We start from the raw sequence: 21575 nt of genomic DNA, 5'->3' as shown, positions 1-21575 counted from the left end.
AGATCAACTGTGTTTGCATACAACTTGCTAACTCATGTTACGAAGCCAGCATCACCCTGATATCATAACTAGATAAATATATTACAAGGAAAGACAATTATATGCCAATATGCTTCATGAACACAGATGCAGAAATCATTAACAAAATTTTATCCAGTTGAGTCTAGCAAAGTATAATCAATATAGCAAATTAGAACCAAGTGACGTCCTAGAAATTCAAGGATGATATGACATTTGAAAATAAATTAATGCAATTTGCTATATAAATAGCATAAAATAATAAAGGAAAAATTTTAGATTTCCATCAACTATAACACAACAGATGCACAGAAATAATCTATAAAGATTTACATGTCTTAAAGATGCATAAAATAATTTGAAAAAATTAAACACTAATTCATAAAAACAAAACAAAATCTCAGCAAATTAGAAATGGGGGCATTTCTTCATTCAGATTAAGGACATCAAAGAGAAATCTACATAGAGCATTATCAGTTCAGTTCAGTCCCTCAGTCATGTCTGACTCTTTGCGAACCCATGGAGTGCAGCACGCCAGGCTTCCCTGTCCATCACCAACTCCCAGAGTTTACTCAAACTCATGTTCATTGAGTCAGTGATGCCCTCCAACCATCTTATCCTCTGTCATCCCTTTCTCCTCCCACCCTCAATCTTTCCCAGCATCAGGGTCTTTTCCAGTGAGTCAGTTCTTCATATCAGGTGGCCATAGTACTGGAGCTTCAGCATCAGTCCTTCCAATGAATATTTAGGACTGATTTCCTTTAGGATGGACTGGTTGAATCTTTTTGCAGTCCAAGGGACTTTCAAGAGTTTTCTCCAACACCACCATTCAAAAGCATCAATTCTTCGGTGCTCAGCTTTCTTTATTGTCCAACTCTCACATCCATATATGACTACTGGAAAAACCATAGCTTTGACTAGATGGACCTTTGTTGGCAATGTGTCTGCTTTTTAATATGCTGTCTAGGTTTGCCATAGCTTTTCTTCCAAGAAGCAAGAATTTTAATTTCATGTCTTTAATTTCGTGGCTGCAGTCACCACCTGCAGTGATTTTGGAGCCCAAGAAAATAAACTCTTTCACTGTTATCATTGTTCCTCCATTAATCTGCCATGATAAATAGTGATGGGACTGGATGCCACCACGATCTTTGGTTTTTCAATGTTGAGTTTTAAGACAGCTTTTTCACTCTCCTCTTTCACTTTCATATCTAGTGCTAAAACAGTAAATACCTTTCAAGATCAGGGAATGGAAATTTAGACCTCAATTCTTAAAAGAGTAAGTTTGTAGTAAATAATATATGTAAATCTAAAGTAGAAATATTTTGTAGAAACACACACAAATGAGCGCAAATAACATTTTGTAGAAATGGTGCTATTGTTGTAGAAATCGGTATTTTAGTAAGATTTGCTGTCTAGTTATTAATAGCACAACAGTGTTAACTTCTCATTGTTGATAGTGTTCTATTATTATATAGACTGCATTAAAGTCATTAAAGAAAGAGGCCATTAGACTGAAATAGTTCTGATACTTTCATTGTCTATGTACGAACATGGAACCCAGTCAGTGCACTCATTCCCAAGAAAACCAAATTTAAGAGCAACCAATCACAACAGCCAACTAGCCTTTCCCAAATAAAGTAACTTTAAAAAACTAAAGCCAATCAAATTATTTCCTTACTTTGCTTCCCTGTCTGCTGTATAAAAACCTTTCTCCAGCTCCTCTCAACCTAACCCCTTTCAGTCTGGCACAGCCCAATTCAAAATAACTGGGTGTTTAAGGAAACTCTAGAAAATTTTAATGTACTTCGGTTGATTACTTAATAGACGATACCTTGGGGAAAGCTGGGTGAAGAGTGTGTGAAACTTCTCTGTGATACGGTTGCAACTTCTTGTGTGGCTGTAGTTGTTTCAAAGTAAAAAGTTAAAATGAGAGCATCTTGTCATTATACCTGCCCATTCCTCCCCTCTGGTCCTTTGTAAAGCACTGGGTAATCCATCTGTTCTGGAGGTTGCACAGTCCACATCAAATTTTGGACTTGAGTTTAAAGCAGGCAGGGTTTACAGCAGTTCCTGTCAGTGTTGCTCATCGTAAGTTTGTGGGTTTCCCCAGTGGCTCAGCTGGTAAAGAATCTCTGCAATGTGGGAGACCTGGGTTCGATCCCTGGGTTGGGAAGAGCCCCTGGAGAAGGGAATGGCTACCCACTCCAGTATTCTGGCCTGGAAAATTCCATGGACTGTATAGTCCATGGGGTCACACATAGTTGACACAACTGAGCAACTTTCACTTTCATATCATAATTTTGTAATATTTAAACATGACGTGAAATACCTCTAGAGAAAAGGAGAAAGCATTCAGAGAACTATCTAGAGAGTAAAGATACTATCAAACATCAAAATATTTTTCAGTCACTTTTTCTTTAACTAATAGTCTAATATTTTATAGATATTCATTTTAAGTATAGCATAAAAGAGAATAACTTAAAATATGAATGGTTTACTTTAATATCAATTATTTTTACTTAAAACTCAGAACTCATTTTAAAAATCTTGGTTATAATTGCAATAAAGCCCTTTAATTATAAAGGAATGCATCTATCCCTATCTCTCAAAAATAAGAAATGATATCTGAAAAGCAATGTATTTGCATAGCATTTAAAATATATATTGAAGCAGGTTTTCTATAAAATACCCAAGTTTCATTGTATATATTTTCATTTCTTTCTTTTGCTGAACACTGAACTTTGGAGGGTTAAGGGAATGACAATGACCTGACTCTTCCCGAATCTGACCTGTGTCTTTGGGACTTATGATTTTTTTTTTTTTTCACTGCATGCTTTTATTTATTTATTTATTTATTTATTTACTTTAAAGCTTCTATGTTTTTATTTTTTATTTATTTTTTTTTGTTTAATTCTTTTTTTTTTTTTTAAATCTTTAATTCTTACATGTGTTCCCAAACATGAACCCCTCTCCCACCTCCCTCCCCATAACATCTCTCTGGGTCATCCCCATGCACCAGCCCCAAGCATGCTGTATCCTGCATCAGACATAGACTGGGGACTCATGATTTTTAATGTGTCCACAAAGGGCAGCCAGCTCTTGCTATTGTGAATCACATTTATGTTTATGCTCAGTCATTAAATGGCCTCTTTTAGTTTGCATCTGTTCAGCCCAAATAATTCTATGTTCAGCTATGGGATAGACTGATATTCTTATTATAAATTCAAAATTTTACATTTTATTCAATGAAAATTCCATCTCCTGAGACATAAAATGGATAGTCTTATATGTTTGCCCTCTAAAGCTATACTAGTTACTGTATGCATTAAAAAATTTTTTTTAATCCCTTGGACAAATTTTTATAATCAAAAGACCAATATTTTCTGTGCAAATTTAGTGGAGTGAGTTCCTACCTAAATAAAAAAATGCTTCTACATGACATTGTAGTGAACCACAATGAATCTCTGCTATATTGTCCCATATGTGAGCCAAGGTGAGCAGTGTCAGTGGCTTAAAGCCTATAAGATCCATACGTGACTATTTTCATTTCAAAGATTATTATCTGTGGCATGTGTATTTTAGCAACTTAGTGTTTACTTTTAGATCAACCAATGAAAGAACACGCATGCTGAGTTTTTTAAATTTTAATTTTCTACAGTCTAATATTTTTCACTGTAGACAGGTAAGGAACAAGATCAATCAAATAGATAATAATCACAAAAGAACAAGAGGAATCACAGCCAACTCTGGGCCCAAAGGTCTCTGGAGCAAATGCCACACTGAATAAGTCAATATATTTGAATGTGATGCTTGATTTAAAAATCATTTCTGATGAGCCCACAGTATTCTTTAAAATATTTTCTCCCCTTTTACCAAAAACATACCCATGTGAAAAATATTGACAACTAGACTTAGATGCTTAGTTTGAATACTAGTTATTTGTGGGTTCATCATACAACTGCTTCATATTCTTCAATGTCTGCCTTGGTCTAGTAAAGGACTACACTGAATGGTACACACCACATACAGGGAATTAGTACAGTTCTTTTTTACTTTTATATCTCAGGCAGGTAACTGCAGATCTCAGAAGAATAATTTAAAATCTCTATCTTACTGTAGTTTCTTGGCAGAATGCTCTTGGGGGTGGTATCTGGGAGTGGAATGCATGAAGCTTGTAAATTAAGCTTGATAAATTAAGAAAAATAGTACTAATCTGTTTTCTTTGAAAAAGGTATTGTAGAAAAGTAAAGCAATGCAAAATGTTTTTCTCTTAATAAAGAATAAGATGAAAATTTAGAGAGAAATTCATCTTATGAAATAAAATTTTGAGAAGTATAATTGTATAAAAACTTTCATAATAAATTTGAATAATAAAAGGAAATATATTAATGTTCATAATAAATTTTGAATTAACATAATAAAAGTTATATAAAATTATACAACCCTAAGTATACCATAACAAATAAAAGTTTATTTTATAATAATTGTGCCTAAATTTGAAATTATATTAAATATTAGTTTATTGAGAACAGAACTTTGAATATTACTTCCATTTAACATTTTTTTTACTAGTATACACTATATATGTATCATTAAAGTTATTTCTGTATAGTATGGAAAGAATTGAAGATTTACAGAGCTGTAAAATTAACTTGACTAATTATCCTGATGATTTAAAATAGTATTTTAAAGTTTTAGTTGGTTGACAGTTTAGGCTAACCAAACTTAATTGTCAAGTTATGTCACTTTAGTTAGAAACTTGGAGAATTAAAGATCTTTTAAATATAAACAGAGTGATAAAATTCACTGCAATTTTGTAAAAAATATTTAAGTATCTTTTTACTTATGCATTTATCTATACTGCCTTTACATTGTTTTTAAATGACATTAATTATACATAAAGCTGAAGAATTAAAAATTCAGCAGAAAACATTTAAATACATTTAAATCTTATCTTTATCATTTAATTTTATCTTTATCCCTTCTGAACTCACTGTGAAATAGTAGAATTTCTTCTTCAAGACTCAGCTGTACTAAACTATTGACAGAGTCTGAAACCATATGTTTTTATTTGAGGATACTATTTACTTTTATTAAAACTTTAACTGATTTTGAAGTAATGTTTATTCTGCTAACATAGAATTTCTGTGATGGTTGTTCTTTTCTGTGATCTGTCCCTCTGCTCAGCCAGAAAAAAAAGAAAAAATTGATTTGACAGTGAAATTAATGTGAACTATTCTTTAGAGAATTTATATCGAGTCTTGCAGATCCCTGGTGACCATTTAGTCACATAATTGTGCTATTTACTCAAAGTAATTCAATGACTTAAAAGAGCCTACTGAATTTTAAGTCAATAACTCTGCAAATAAATACACACATATTTGTGTCTTCACTTTTTAGGCAAAAACGAAAAGTTAAAAAACCAAAATGGTTGCCTACAGTTGATATATTTAGATGTTTTACAAGTTATATCGAACTGCCAAACAACAGAAATTGAAAAACACTGTTCTTGAACAGTTAATTAGGATTTATTTGTGTGTGTTTTCCCAAGGAGAGGTACACTTTCTGCTCAGCCAGTTGCCTCTATACTCTGAGAATCTCCGAACTAACTTTCTGTAATGAATTTCTCAGTCTCTTTGATGCTCACAGCAAGAATTTTGCACTAAATTGTTCAAAATAGCAAATCCAGACAGGGCAGGCAGGGCAAAGGAGCTGCAGTCACAGTTCAGAACAGCTCTGAAGACTACCACTCCACCTCCCTATTTATCTCTGTCACTGAAATTCAAAAACTGCTGTGTTGGTTAGGAAAGGCCAAGGAGAATTATCTGCTGATTTATATCATCTGTACTCATAATAAACTGAGAAATTGCACCACAAAAAGCTCTGATAAGTAAGAGAAGCCTAGATATCTCCTCTCAGTAATGAATAATCTATAAGTTCACATCCTTTTGAATCATGGAATGCTTATCAAGCAATACTGCCACAGTCACTGTTGAGCCCAGTGTACAGCAGCTTTCAGGCAGACAGGATCTAATTGGAGTGCCTTTAGCTAATTTCTTCCACTGATTTTCCACATTTCATAGAGTGAGCTGAAAACCGACACACGGCACAGAAAAGCAATCAAATATGCAATCGGAAATCATTTTAATGTTACTCAAGGCGACATGACCATATGTTCTGGTTTACTAGTGTTCAACTGTTATTCCAGAATCCCACCTTGTTCACCAACTCTTGTCTTAGACAAATGTAGCATGATTTAGACACCTACCCAAAAGACAAGACTGTATTTGCAAATATTTTTATTTCCTTTTAATATATTGATATTTTCTGAAAAGTTTGTAGAGAAATCATATAGACCTATATTTAAACAAACCAAATGGATATCACACATCCAAGCAGGTGACTGCTCAAAATTATCATATTGTTGGAATGTGTCGATAGTAGGATTCAGGTCAAATGATGGACTAAATCATTAGTACTATACTATTGCTCAAAACTTATGGCTTTTCTTTATATTTATCATTTCCTACAAATTCCCCAAAAACACTAACTATAAAAGTAAAGAGAATTATTTATATAAAATATTAAGTGTTTCTCGTCACCTAGGGCAGCATAAATCAAGTTACTGAGTTGGCCAAAAATATGTTCAAGTTTTGCCATGAACGTTCTTATGGAAAAACCCAAATGACCTTTTTTGGCCAACCCAATAAAAAGTTTACAAAGACATGATCAAATGACAATTATCCTTGCCTGACGTTCCAACAGGGTATCCATTAAGATAAATTAATAGAGTTAAACTTACTTTTAAAAAAATTATCTATTCATAGGTCTCATCCACACTAAGAAACAATTTGTAAACTGAAAGTAAAAAAGTTTTTGGTAATAATTGGCTACAGTGTAACACTTGGATTAAATAAAACAATTACCAAATTTTAATAATTCCATGATAGTCTGTATGAAAAAAGAAAAATGTGATTTTAGAATCTAAGAGCAGAATGTGACAGTCTGTCTCTATGGTCACCTGGTAGAATTGATACTTTGAGCAACGTCCCTGTCAGAAGTAGGTCTGTCCCTTCGGTGACGATGGGACCATCAGATCATCACTATCATACCATCATATTTACTTGCTCTATTTCCACACTCACCCTGTGATAAAATGTCCCATATAGCTTTACCAACTAGCTCTTTATATTATCTGTCTCTTATGAGTTGAGTTAGGATTTTGTGCCTCTAAAACTCATAAGATATAAATGATAGATACCCATTTTGTGCTTCTAAAACTCATCAGATATAGATGATAGATACTCATCTATCACATCAAGATTCACCAAAGAGTCCCAACTGGGTAACATACATGACACTCTCACTTTTTGTGTATAAATATACAGAACCCTGATTTTTTGTTCTATTGCAATACTGATTGCAAAATGTTCAAATAATACAGACATAAAAAACTAAGTACCATCAAAACATAGTACCATGAATTTCTAACTACATAAACCTTCACATGCATATGAACTCATACTAAAAAATGTGTATACTCTAGGTATTTGTCATACCTATTAGCTGTCTGTTCCTCCTAAAGCAACATAGATATAAATGTGCATGGTATTTTTAACAGCTGCATAACATTTTCTTGTATAAAAAATATTACTCACATAAAAATAATAAATGAATTTAAAATGTTAAGTTTTGGGTATTTTTTTCCCATTTGAAAGTTTTTCTTTGTAGATTATGTCAGGATTATAACTATAAAAAACTTGGTATTTAGTTTGCAATTTTGCATGTTTACATACTCATTGAAGGACAACTCCATGCGTTGTACTTACTGCTACTGCTAAGTCTGCTGCTAAGGCGCTTCAGTCATGTCCGACTCTGTGCAACCCCATAGATGGCAGCCGTCCATGGGATTCTCCAGGTAAGAACACTGGAGTGGGTTGCCATTTCCTTCTCCAATGCATGCAAGTGAAAAGTGAAAAGTGAAAATGAGGTCTCTCAGTCATGTCCAACCCTCAGCAACCCCATGGACTGCAGCCTACCAGGCTCCTCTGCCCATGGGATTTTCCAGGCAAGAGTACTGGAGTGGGGTGCTATTGCCTTCTCCAGCTTTGTACTTAGCTTATGTTTTTATAGAGATTATTTCTATGCCTTGTTTGAAAAAAGAAAAATGAAATAGTGATAATATTTTTTAAGTACGTCAAGCGAAATAAACAAATACACAAAACACACATATAAGTTTTTCATTTTAGAGTTTTGTAGGTGAGAAGTCTGGTAAAATTCTCACCAAGCTAATAGCAAAGTGTCAACAGGGCTGTTTTCCCGTCTAGAAGCTGTATGGGATGATATATTTCATTATTCATTTAGGTCATTGGCTGAATTCAGTTTAGTACTACTGTAGGAATGAAGTCCTTGTTTCCTTGTAGACTGTGAGAGTCATCCCCAGGTTTTAGATGCCACCAACATTCCTGCTCCTCTGTCTTCAAAACAAGTCACAGTGGGTTGAGTCTCTCTTATGCTTCAGATCTCTCTTGCCACTTCTATTAATAGCATCACATCTCTTTGAATGACTATTCTAGTTTCCTCTTTTGCTTTTTTTTTAAATTTTTTTAATTGAAGGATAATTGCTTGCAGAATTTTGCTGTTTTCTGTCAAACCTCAGCATGAATCAGCCATAGGGATACATATATTCCCACCCTCTTGAAACTCCTTCCCATTTCCCTCCCACGCCACCCCTCTAGGTTGATACAGTACCCCTGTTGGAGTTTCCTGAGCCACACAGCAAATTCCCAGTTGGCTATCTATTTTACTTATGGTAATGTAAGTTTCCAGGTTACTCTTTCCATACATCTCACCCTCTCTTCCCCTCTCCGCATGTCCACCTCTTTTGCTTTTAAGAACCACGATTATACAGGATTAATCTGCTTCAAAGACTTAAGATTCCATCCGACTTTGCTTTGTAAACTGTCCCTGGTGTCATGCTAGGGGGTGAAGATCTGTGAGCTACATCCTTCCCTCCACACCCTGCTTGCCACTATTCCCAGTGGTTTTGTGCTTCCTGTACCGGAACCTTGGCCTTTATAGATTAGAGATGTTGTTTTCCAGAAGGAGGATATTTTCGACAGTTTACAAGACCCTCGTAAAGATCTGAGCCACGGGTTACTGCTCAGTTACTGCGTAGAAGCCTGCGGGCGGGACAGGGAGCCGCCATGTTGGCCCCCTGAGAGGAGGTTGGCTGCTGTCTCACAGTGAGTACTTTCACAGGACATTCTACTGCTTCCTTGCCGGGTTTTGTCTGTAAATGGATAAGTACAGCAGGTTTAGTAGGAGAATATCATTGCCTCAGGCGCCTGAGGGCTGAAGGTCTGATCAGGCAGATCTAGCTGAATTGCTGGATGAGAATGGTGGTATAGTCGCTAAGATGTGTCTGACTCTTGCGACTCCATGGACTGCAGCCTGCCAGGCTCCTCTGTCCATGGGATTCTCCAGGCAAGCATACTGGAGTGGGTTGCCATTTCCTTCTCCAGGGGATCTCCTTGACCCAGGAAACGAAGCCAGGTCTCCTGCATTACTGGCAGATTCTTTCCCGACTGAGCTACAAGGGAAGCCTTAGATAAGAATGAGAGGAGTCAGATTGTGTTCAGTTTAGTTCAGTCACTAAGTCATGTCCAACTCTTTGTGATTCCCATGAATCGCAGCACGCCAGGCCTCCCTGTCCATCACCTACTCCTGGAGTTCACTCAAACTCATGTCCATTGAGGCGGTGATGCCATCCAGCCATCTCATCCTCTGTTGTCCCCTTCTCCTCCTGCCCCCAATCCCTCCCAGCATCAGGGTCTTTTCCAATGAGTCAGCGCTTCACATGAGGTTGCCAAAGTGTTGGAGTTTCAGCTTCAACATCAGTCCCTCCAGTGAATACCCAGGACTGATCTCCTTTAGAATGGACTGGTTGGATCTCCTTGCAGTCCAAGGGACTCTCAAGAGTCTTCTCCAACACCACACTTCAAAAGCATCAATTCTTCGGTGCTCAGCTTTCTTCACAGTCCAACTCTCACATCCATACATGACCACTGGAAAAACCGTAGCTTTGACTAGATGGACCTTTGTTGGCAAAGTAATATCTCTGCTTTTCAATATGCTATCTATGTTGGTCATAACTTTCCTTCCAAGGAGTAAGCGTCTTTTAATTTCATGGCTGCAATCACCATCTGCAGGTAATGTCAAATTGCGTAAGATGCTGCAACAGTTGTTCTTAGATAGGGAAACTTTTTAAAAAAAGTAAAAACTTAAAAGATAACTAAAACTATTTTCAAGGAAAAGCTGGAGCATCAAGATGTAGCCTGCAATATTTTTGAATAAACACGAATATTAAACTAAAATATAGAGATAATTAATAATATCCAGATACTTTCTCAATACATCCTGGGATGCCATACAGGTAATAAGAATGAATATAAATAGGCAAATTGCCCAGTCTAGCAAATATATTTGAAGCAACACTGAGGGATTAAGAACAGTTTTATAAATGATATGTTAGTGAATAAAGAAAACACCATTACCCATGGAGGGCAAAACACACATACACAAAAAAGCTCTTTTTTGGTAATATTCCCAGGAAAATCCATTGGTAACAATCAGAGAAAAATTTTATAGGGTTTTCCTGTGTCACAATTTACTGGCATCAGTCTAACTAAAGAGAATGATTAAAACAAGCTAAGACAAATTATCTTTCATTTTCTTGGCCAACATTTCTATAACATGTTACTCTTTCAATTATTTATCAGTGGGGGAAAAAGTAGTATGCAAGCTTTCCATACTAAAATTCAAAACTTTTCTGAAGCTTTGTGTAGAAGTATTAGTGAAATAATTTATCACTGTAAATCATATTTACAATTCGCATACAGGAAGATAATTTTTTTTAAATTAAGGATTGTTTTGGAATTTTAAAAAATCTGAGTCAGATGATCAGCTATGGTCATTATTCAGTGATCTATTTATAAAGCAAAATATGCTATTTTATATCAAATTTAAAGTTTAACCTTGAAAATTGATCCTGCAGTCCTAGTCTCACTTTGTCAGAAGAAATGATGTATGTCATTGATTAGACTTTCTTCATAAAACTATAAATGTAAGTTGTTTAGTCACTAGGTCACATCTGACTCTTGTGACCCATGGACTGCAGCCTGCCAGCTCCTCTGTGTATGGAATTTTCCAGGCAAAAATACTGGAGTGTCTTGCCATTTCCGTCTCCAGGGGATCTTCCCAATCCTAGGGTCTATCCCATATATCCTGCATTGACAGGAGCCACCAGGGAAACCCCAAAATATAAGTTGTAGTATGGATAAAAATAGAATAATGTTATACTAAGAGCACAGACTACAGAACCCAGTTGCCTCAGGTTGAGCCCTGAAGGCTGGTGTTATGGGTACAAGAGTTTCTTTCTTTGGTGGAGGAGGATAAAGTAAAAAAAAAAAAAAAACAAAGGTTAAAGGAAAACAACTTTGTACTAAGAACCAAGGAAGATAAATAATAACGTTTCTCCACTAGCATGTTTGAAATTTTTTTTATTAATGTTTTTTCTCCCCATAATTTTAATGTATTTTTTAATTTATTTATTTTAATTGGAGGCTAATTACTTTACAATATTGTATTGGTTTTGCCATATATTGACATGAATCCACAACGGGTGTACATGTGTCCCCCAGCCTGAACCCCTCTCCGAACCTGGACTGGCGATTCATTTCACATATGTTAATATAAAAGCTGCAGTCTGTTGACACCAATACCACTCTTGAGCCTGAACCAAAGTAATTGCAGCTTTTCCGTCTGAGTTAGACACACTCAGGGCATAGATACCAAGAGAGACAGGGAGAAGATAAATATAGTGTACAGTACAGAACATATATGTAATACAATGTATATTGAGTCCATGTCATTCCTATTAAATATATTCAAAGCTAGAAAATAAAGGAACCTAATAAAAAGCATTTTTTATAATAGAGAAAAAGTTAAAAACAACAGATTTTCACATCTCTTCTCATTTTCTCCAACTATTCTCTCTTTCAATGTACCCAGTGTTTGTTTGAAAATTAATAGATTAAGTTCCTTCTTTGTAGGGAAAATAAAGCCGTAATAGTTATACAACCATTATTTCCATTGTACAGAATTGAAGACGATAGCATTTTTGTCCCCCCTGAGTTAGTACCACTGTAATTCATTATGAGATATAGACTTTGTCATTTAAAGGGAATTCAGTACGTTTCAAATGAATTACTATGCAAAGCACAGCTTCACAGAACACAACAAAGTGAAACAAAACAAAAAATGTGTACGCATAGAGACGTGTCTTGGTGATGCGAGTCTCTATCTGAAAGTCTCAATAGATAATAAAACAATGTCTTAGTAAGGAAGAAATACTAATTCTAATTAAAAAAAAAATTCAGGTTGTAAATTTGATGATTTGGGGCAAATTTGAGGAGACAGTACTTCGAGGAAACAGCAAGACTGAGGGAGAAAACCCCATGGCCATGCACTGACAATCAGGCTGACTTGGAGCCTCAGAGCCAGAAACTGTGGACCCACATGGAGTCCACGGGAGCAGAGCCCTAGCTGATACTCACAGCACTCTCAGATGGATGACTCAGCTCAAAAATTATTTTCTGCTAAAGATCAGAGCCTGAGGGTGAATTTATGGCAATGTGAGGTCATTTTTCCAAGCCCGAAAGAGACGAGAGCTTGCTATGCTGAGGTGAGGCAGAAGATTGAGACTCAAGGTGGATGTTCATCCATAAAGCCGACTGTGTCTCCCTCTGTCCTTTGGGGTGTTTAGGAAAGTTGGTGTCAGGAGATAAACCCATGTAATTTTTAAGGATTCTGGATGAAGATTTTTAAGGATAAGGATGAAGAAAAGGGCTGTCTGTATACCATGTACAACTCGAGGAGATATATAAAAAGCAAATAAAGCAAAACAAAGACATTTTAAAAATTCACTCTCTACACAACACCACCACCTTTTCCTTTTCAATCTGAAATAACATGGAAGAATATTTCCAAGTAGTTTGCATCCACCGGACCGGGGTGGAAGCAGAAAAGTAGGCGTGAAGATGCCCGTCTAATGGGTAAAGGTGGCCGCAGTCACACTGACATGGTGACTGGAGAACAAAGGTGAGACAGTTTAACTGCTGGTATGTATGTTCCCTGCCCACCTCATCAGCTTCCAAGCTAGGAAGAGAGGAGAAAAAGTGAAGGAGGGTGGAAAATACTGAATTGACTGAGTGTCTAACCACTAGACTAGAGTGGGGAGCAGGAAGAGGAAGGCGGAGACAGAGACACAGACAACCTGCTTTTACCTTAAGTGAGCACCAGTGTTTTTCAAAAAAAGTAGAAATGAGGATGAAATACCTACGGGCATTTATGAGAAACAAGTCCTTACTTTGGCAGTTCCTGTTTGCAAACGACAAACTTTGGGCCTGCTCTGCCAGTGAAAACACCTTGATCCAATAATGGTACATTATTGCATATCTTATAGAATATAATGAAATATCTTAGATAATATAAAGTTAGTAGCATTATATCACAGCAGTACTAACAAGTTGTTCCTCATGTTTTAATGTTTGGACAAAATAAACTACTCAGCTGCTGCTGCTGCTAAGTTGCTTCAGTCGTGTCCGACTCTGTGCGACCCCATAGATGGCAGCCCACCAGGCTCCTCTGTCCCTGGGATTCTCCAGGCAAGAACCCTGGAGTGGGTTGCCATTTCCTTCTCCAATGCATGAAAGTGAAAAGTGAAAGTGAAGTCGCTCAGTCATGTCCAACCCTCAGCGACCCCATGGACTGCAGCCTTCCAGGCTCTTCTCTCCACGGGATTTTCCAGGCAAGAGTACTGGAGCGGGGTGCCAGCAAGTATGCCTAAAAGAAGGAGAAGGAGACAAAATTGAAAGTAGTTCGTCAGTATTTAAATATTGGGATAGGGTAACTTAAGAGATGGTGGAAATGGCATCCATGTCAGCTTGAGTAAAAGGAAAAGAAAAAACAAAAAATGTATAGGATAGACCTACCTAGACCTCAGTTGTTAACCTTTTAGAGGGAGAGGGATTAAACCCGGTGATTTTTCAAAGTACAATGTAGGACTGTCATTCTACGGTTCTTTGATGTCAGAATGCAATTCGGAGCTTTTGAAATACATTAGAAAACCCAGTATAACTTGCTGTCTCCTGGGCCACAAGCCGACATGAGTCTTATGAAAGAAAGTATCAAGGATGGCATTCACTAAGGATGCAAAACTCACCCAAAGAAACAGATGAAAGAGGGAATAAGATAGTGAAGGACGTATTAGGAAGTAAACGGTAGAGACATAAGAAGCTCAGGCAGAAACAACCTGAATTAAGACAGTGTATATATAAAGGAGTAGTGCTTATCTGGTTTTATCCAGTTTAGATACCTGAATTTGAATTCATTGACAAGTAGGTTTCAGATATAGAACAGGAAACTATCAAACTGGTCTCTAGAGGAATTTCTTACCAGAGTACTACAAAGAAAGAAGGTTTATTGAGAATATCTGAAATCCTAGAAATAAATTATGTGTATGATAAAATACATCTGGGGACACTGGTATCATTAATCCTTCAGATAAATATTTATGAACACCTGCTGTGAACTAGGCACAAGGCCATATTCTGAAAATAAATTAGTAAACAAGGAAAATACAGTCTTTCTCCTCTCGAGACATACAGTCATTGCCCATCTTATGGATCCCCCTCCTTCCCCGTGCTCTGTGTGCCCCAGTGGGGCTGATGGTCACAGAAAGCATCTCCCCGGCTCTCACATCACCGGGCTCCAGTCCTGGTCCCGCCACAGAGCAGTGCTGGTGGGAGGTGGGAGGGACAGAGCGGCCAGGATAGCCTTTGTGCTCTTTCTGTTACATCTCTTCACTGGTTCCCACTTCTTCCGGGTGGCCACTCTCAACAGGGTCCCATAGGAGACCATGGATTCATGAGCGCTCCTTTCCATGTTTGCAGGTCCCATCTCGTCTTCCTGGATTCTGGGCTCTCAGAGCACTGCGTTGTCCTTTTGTTCATCCACGTTCCAGTTGCTGCTAGTTATCTTGGTTAGCTCTATGTGTCTTCTTAGCTCTCCCCAAATTTCTATAAATTATGTCATGGAGATTGTTTTCCTGACTTGACCCTAACTAATCCACTGCCTAATAGAATAATTAAGATTACAGAAGACCCAGGCTGCTAAGGACACATTTGTCCATGGGGACTGCCATAGTCTTAGGTCTAGGAAATGTCTCTCAAGGCAACTGACATGAATGCTGGGACCTGAAGATCAGTGGGCTTCACGCCACTGAAAGAAAAGGAAGATTTCAGGCCTTGCAGTAATAGCGCCCTCAGAATTACCATTTGTGACTGTGTGTATATGGTGAGAACATATAAATCTACTCGCTGCAAATTTCAGATATATGGTCGATTACTAGCTGTAATTTCCATACTGCACATTAGATTACTAGAACTTACTCCTCTTAAAAGTAAAAATTTGTTTGTTATGGCCCTATTTCCACCAGCCCCTCCCCGCCCCCCGCTGCCCTTGGAAACCGACATTCTTCTCTCTGTTCTTTAAGTTCAGCTTTCTCAGATTCCACATATAAGTAACATCATGTAATATTTGTGAGTTTGGTTTATTTCACTTAGCATCGTGTCCCCCAAGTTCATCCGCATTGTCAGAACTGGCAGTATTTTCTTCTTTTTTAAGGGTGAATAATACTTAAATATGGAATCCCCGGGTGGCTCAGCGGTAAAGAATCTCCCTGCAATGCAGAAGACTTGGGTTCAATTCCTTGGTCCAGAAGATCCCCTGAAAAAGGGAATGGCAACGCACTCCAGTATTCTTGTGTGGAGAATCCCATGGACAGAGGAGCCTGACAGGCTACAGTGCATGGGGTCACAAAAGAGTCAGACATGAACTGAGTGACTAAACCACCACCACCAATGTTTAAATTTAGCTCTCAGGCTTCAGGAATTGTGGGCGTGTAAGACAGGACTGGATGAGTGCTTGATACTATGCAGGTTAAGCAAGGGAAGGGTTTGAACGATGAGAAGTGGGTGAGGAACGGACGGGCAGGGAGCTCTGCGTTTCATCTCACTGTGGAAGTAAAGAGATGTTAACCCACGTTGGTGGTCGTGGTGCTCAGTTGTGACTCTTTGTGACTCTATGCACTGTAGCCCACCAGGCTCCTGTGTCCATGGAATTTTCCAGGCAACAATACTAGAGAGGGTTGCCATCTCCTACTCCAGAGGATCTTTCCAACTTCTCCCCATAAAATATTACATTCTTTTCAAAAATTCATTTTTTCATTTTCTTTCCCCCAGATAACCAGATGCTTTACTCTGTCAACTCGTTCAGGTGTTAACTCAAATATCACCTACTCCTTCCTCCTTCATCTCATTTAAATCCCCAACGCCACCTAGAACTACCTATTTCTTTCCCTGGTTTTGTTTTTCCCCTGCATGTTTAGCATTAGTAATGAAGCAGATTTTTATTTTACTCTATGTGCATTGCTTCTCTGTTCCCAGCATCAGAACAGTGCCAAAAACATGTAGGAAGAGTAAGAATTTGATAAGTACTTCTTTAATTGAATCCAATTAAATTATCTCAACTCTGCTGATCCTTTTCCTTCTGACAATGATTTTATGAGCCATTATCACTAAGTATTTAGCCTTTGAAACAATAAAAGACCAGAGTTCACTTTAAGTAGAATCTGCATCAGTTGATTTCTACAGAGACTTTGCTTCCTTCTGAGATGTTCTGCAATATGCTGACTGACAGTCTGACTTGTTTTCCACAGGAGCAGCGTCTGTCTGGCAGCTTTGGCTGCAGCTCTGTCTGTTCCGAAATTCTCTGCCTACTTCAGGGTTATTTGCTATGTTAAGTGTGAGGGCAAAAGAAAGACACTTCTCTCATGAGGGATTTGAACTGAAAGTGAGTTGTCCTTCTTATATAGGGCCTTACATTTTCCGATAAATATTCCCTGGAAGCAATTTTGTATCATCAAGTTTGCAGACATTGTTTGCAGACAATGTATGCAGACATTGTATTGAGCCATGTTCTAAAGGACAGAATTTGTGAGGGAATGCATGAGGCAGTACTCCTGCCTGGGAAATCCCATAGGCGGAGGAGCCTGGTGGGCTGCAGTCCATGGGGTCACTAAGAGTCGGACACGACTGAGCGACTTCACTTTCACTTTTCACTTTCATGCATTGGAGAAGGAAATGGCAACCCACTCCAGTGTTCTTGCCTGGAGAATCCCAGGGACGGTGGAGCGTGGTGGGCTGCCGTCTATGGAGTCGCACAGAGTCAGACACGACTGAAGTGACTTAGCAGCAGCAGCAGCATGAGACAGAGTTGGGAGGAGAGAAGGGAGGAATTGGATGCAGCTGTTCAGAAGATCCCAGAGGAGATCTGAGATGACAGTGGCCCCTGAGAGAAGCTGGGCATCAAGGCCCAGGGGCCAGCCAAACCCAGCCCCACAGTAGCCATCGCTGGACTCTGCCACTCCAGGAGTCCAGTTCAGTTCAGTTGCTCAGTCCTGTCTGACTCTTTGCGACCCCATGAATCACACCATGCCAGGCCTCCCTGTCCATCACCTACTCCCAGAGTTCACTCAGACTCACGTCCACTGCGTTGGTGATGCCATCCAGCCATCTCGTCCTCTGTCGTCCCTTTCTCCTTCTGCCCCCAATCCCTCCCAGCATCAAGGTCTTTTCCAATGAGTCAACTCTTCACATGAGGTGGCCAAAGTATTGGAGTTTCAGCTTCAACATCAGTCCTTCCAATGAACACCCAGGACTGATCTCCTTTAGGATGGACTGGTTGGATCTCCTTGCAGTCCAAGGGACTCTCAAGAGTCTTATCCAACACCACAGTTCAAAAGCACCCATTCTTTGGCACTCAGCTTTCTTTATAGTCCAACTCTCACATCCATACATGACTACTGGAAAAAACCATAGCTTTAACTAGATGGACCTTTGTTAGCAAGGTAATGTCTCTGCTTTTTAATATGCTGTCCAGGTTGGTCATAACTTTCCTTCCAAGGAGTAAGCGTCTTCTAATTTCATGGCTGCAATCACCATCTGCAGTGATTTTGGAGCCCAAAGAAATAAAGTCTGATACTGTTTCCACTGTTTCCCCATCTATTTCCCATGAAGTGATGGGACTGGATGCCATCCATGATCTTAGTTTTCTGAATGTTGAGCTTTAAGCCAACTTTTTCACTCTCCTCTTTCACTTTCATCAAGAGGCTCTTTAGTTCCTCTTCACTTTCTGCCACTCCAGGAGAGGAATTGTCAAATTTCAGTGCCTCACCTCCCTTCAAAGGCATTTCAGAGGGAACTACTCTGTTGCTGGTCTCCACCATGCAACACTCCTGGATTCTGATGGAATGAGTCTCCTGAGGTGCACCCAACATCCCCTGCAAACTTCATGTGCATTTATGGGAATAACCAGAAAAGATAAGTTAAAAGAAATTAGAGATGCAAGAATGAACAGGATTCTTTCCTTGAAGGTAAACAAAAGAATGAGTATACAATGAATAAGATGGTTCTAGGTGTTATCATAATCATAAGACATAATAGTATCTTATTGCTAGATAGGAGATAAAAATAATTGGTTAATACTTGTGTCTCAGCAAAAACAAAGTCTTTTTTCTGCTGAAATAGGCAGTTATTAGGATAGCATGTATTAATTAATAACTATTTTTACAATCATTAATTGTAATATTTCTCTTGTAGTTATTACTGTCTTACTGTACTGGTCTTATGCATTCACAATGAAAGTTTTAAAAACATTTTAAAAGCTCACAAAGGCAAATAAGAACACAAAACCCCACTACTCAGATGATGCTTGTTGCCATTCAGTTACAATTCTTTCAAGATGTAAGCTAGCAATCTTTTCTCAGTTTCTACACACATTGTTTATATACATATATGCATGCATACAACATTTACCCATGCTATTTTTAACATAAGATACATGTTGTTTTATATCAACTGTATTTTATTTAATAACTTCAGATTTGCTTATACTGTTCTACTGATTGCACATTATTCTTTTACACAGATGCATCTTTATTTCTATATTTCACAGTTACTATAATTCATTTCACTGATGAACTACTGCTTTTGATGTAGACAAATAACACTTTAAACTCTTTCATTTTTCCTTAAGCCTTGGGCAGGTTTTTCTAAAAGCCAGTTACTGCAGAATATGTGACAACATATTTTACACGACATATTTATAATTCTTCAATATGTTCCTCGGCATGCAAGGAGGCTTTGAGGCAGAATATATCTTTGAAGGTAATTAACACTAAACTGTTGAACCACTAAAATACATGATTATTTGTATTGTTTAAATTTTGTTGAATCCAATTTTTCATTATTAAAGTAATTCAGCAGTTGCTATCAAGTTCCCTGAGAGAGAATACACACTGCTTTAATCTTTAATCACATAAGTGAGGCTTATTAGACATAAAGTTACTTTTGCTTAATTTAAATACTTCCTTTAATAAAAATGCACAATATCATTTAAATATTTAATTCTAGTAGCTTCTCTGAACTGTGTATTGCTATTGAAGGTGCATTAACAGGCGGAAATTAAAGACTTGGTAATGCACTAGATAGAAATTTTTAACATTCTTTTACAGTAAACTCATTTTGTATAGTAATAAGCTTTGTCATTGCAAATGAAATGCACCACCTGCCACAATTAGTGTTATGCCTCTTATTTTTTAGTACATCTCAGAGCTCTAGTACAGCGGTATAATTTGCATTGTTATAGCTCAGACAAAATGCTAGAACTTGATTCAGAATATGTCTTCCATACCTGGGTCTGAGGTCATTTAATATATTAGTTACCAGTTAGGTACCATGAAATTTTAAAAGAAAGCACAGGGTTGGTAAAATCAGGGCAAAATTAATATATAAGTAGCTAAATCTTTCAGGAAAGAGTACTTGACTCATGTAATCTAGTGAAAATTGTTGTTGCTTAGTCGTTGAGTCCTGTCCAACTCTTTGCGACCCCATGGACTATAGCCCACCAGGCTCCTCTGTCCATGGGATTTCCCAGACAAGAATACTGGAGTGGATTGCCATTTCCTTCTCCAGAGAATCTTCTTGGCCCAGCAACTGGACCCACAACTCATGCATTGAAAGGCGGATTCTTAACCACTGAGCCACCAGAGAAACCCAGTGAAAATTAGAACCTCATATTAAAATATAAATGTAATACAACTTATCAAGTAAGTGTATTAAACTATATAAAGCTAAAGGTGTAGCAATAATAATATTCAGCCGAAGCATACAAATTACCTTTCCAACATTCTGTGGGAAAATGTCAGGAAACCTAAAAGAAATGTTCTATTGAATGGACCTGATTTTATTAATTATACCTGAGAACAGTTCTTAGTAGGTTGAATATTGCACCATAACCATTAAATTTAAGACAATGATGAGGCCGATAAAACAACTATCAAAAACATAGTAAATTATCTCTCTCGATTTTGAGGAAGGTTATTAACAGTATTTCATTCTCTATCTTGCAAATTCCATTTAAAAATCACTGTGGAACATATATGTAAATGAGAATTAAAAATCACAAAATCTCTAACTTCTAATGATAGAAATAGGAAACATAAGATATATAGATAAATAGAGGTAGAGACAGAGATGTGTGCCGAATTAGAGAAGCCCAACTCTTGGATAGAGCTTTCAAAGTGTGCAGATGGACCCCTTTCAGGAAAAGACGGGGAGATAGGCGATTTTAACTGTTCCCTCTACATTGAGCCCTGGGTAGAGTAGGAAAGGCACTGGAATGGGAGTGCCTTTGCCTTCATTAACAATTGTTCCCTTGTTCACTGTGATCTTGTAGGTTTCATGGACACAAACCTCAGTGAAGGTGGGAGGTGGGAGTTGGGGGTTCCTTCCCAGTTGTATGAGGCTGTACTAGAGGTGGCGTTTATAGCAAGAGTACTTGTTTTTCTTACGAGTACCTGGCAATTATTCTTTCCTCTGATTTTTTTTTTTCTTTGCTGTCATGGAGTTTCACTGTACACATGCAGATTGGTATTCCACCTAAGACCACGAGAGACACATCTATAGATTTCCAGAGCACTTTCTCTATGTAATTCCCTCTTTCTTCCTTTTCCATTTTTTATTGCTGGTTTTGAGGATTTCAGATATTCAATAAATGGCTTTAATTGTCAGTTTCTTGGGAGAGATCACTAGTGTACAGTCATGAACCTGCCCTGGCTATGCAATTAGTGATGCAATCTCTCCATTAAGCAAGCTCTGCTATCTAAGCAGACAGTGTTTAAGAGTCTATTTATACTCAGAGAGAGGTGACATTGTAATCACAGTTAAATTTTTGAAGTATACTTTTACCTAAGTTTGAACGTCCAAGTTTCATATGATACCTGTATTCAGTTCAGTTCAGTTGCTCAGTCATGTCTGACTCTTTGCGACCCAATGAATCACAGCACGCCAGGCCTCCCTGTCCATCACCAACTC

The sequence above is a fragment of the Capricornis sumatraensis genome, chromosome 9 (genome assembly GCF_032405125.1).
Source record: "Capricornis sumatraensis isolate serow.1 chromosome 9, serow.2, whole genome shotgun sequence".
Taxonomy (NCBI): domain Eukaryota; kingdom Metazoa; phylum Chordata; class Mammalia; order Artiodactyla; family Bovidae; genus Capricornis; species Capricornis sumatraensis.
Note: the sequence above shows the minus strand (reverse complement) of the source record.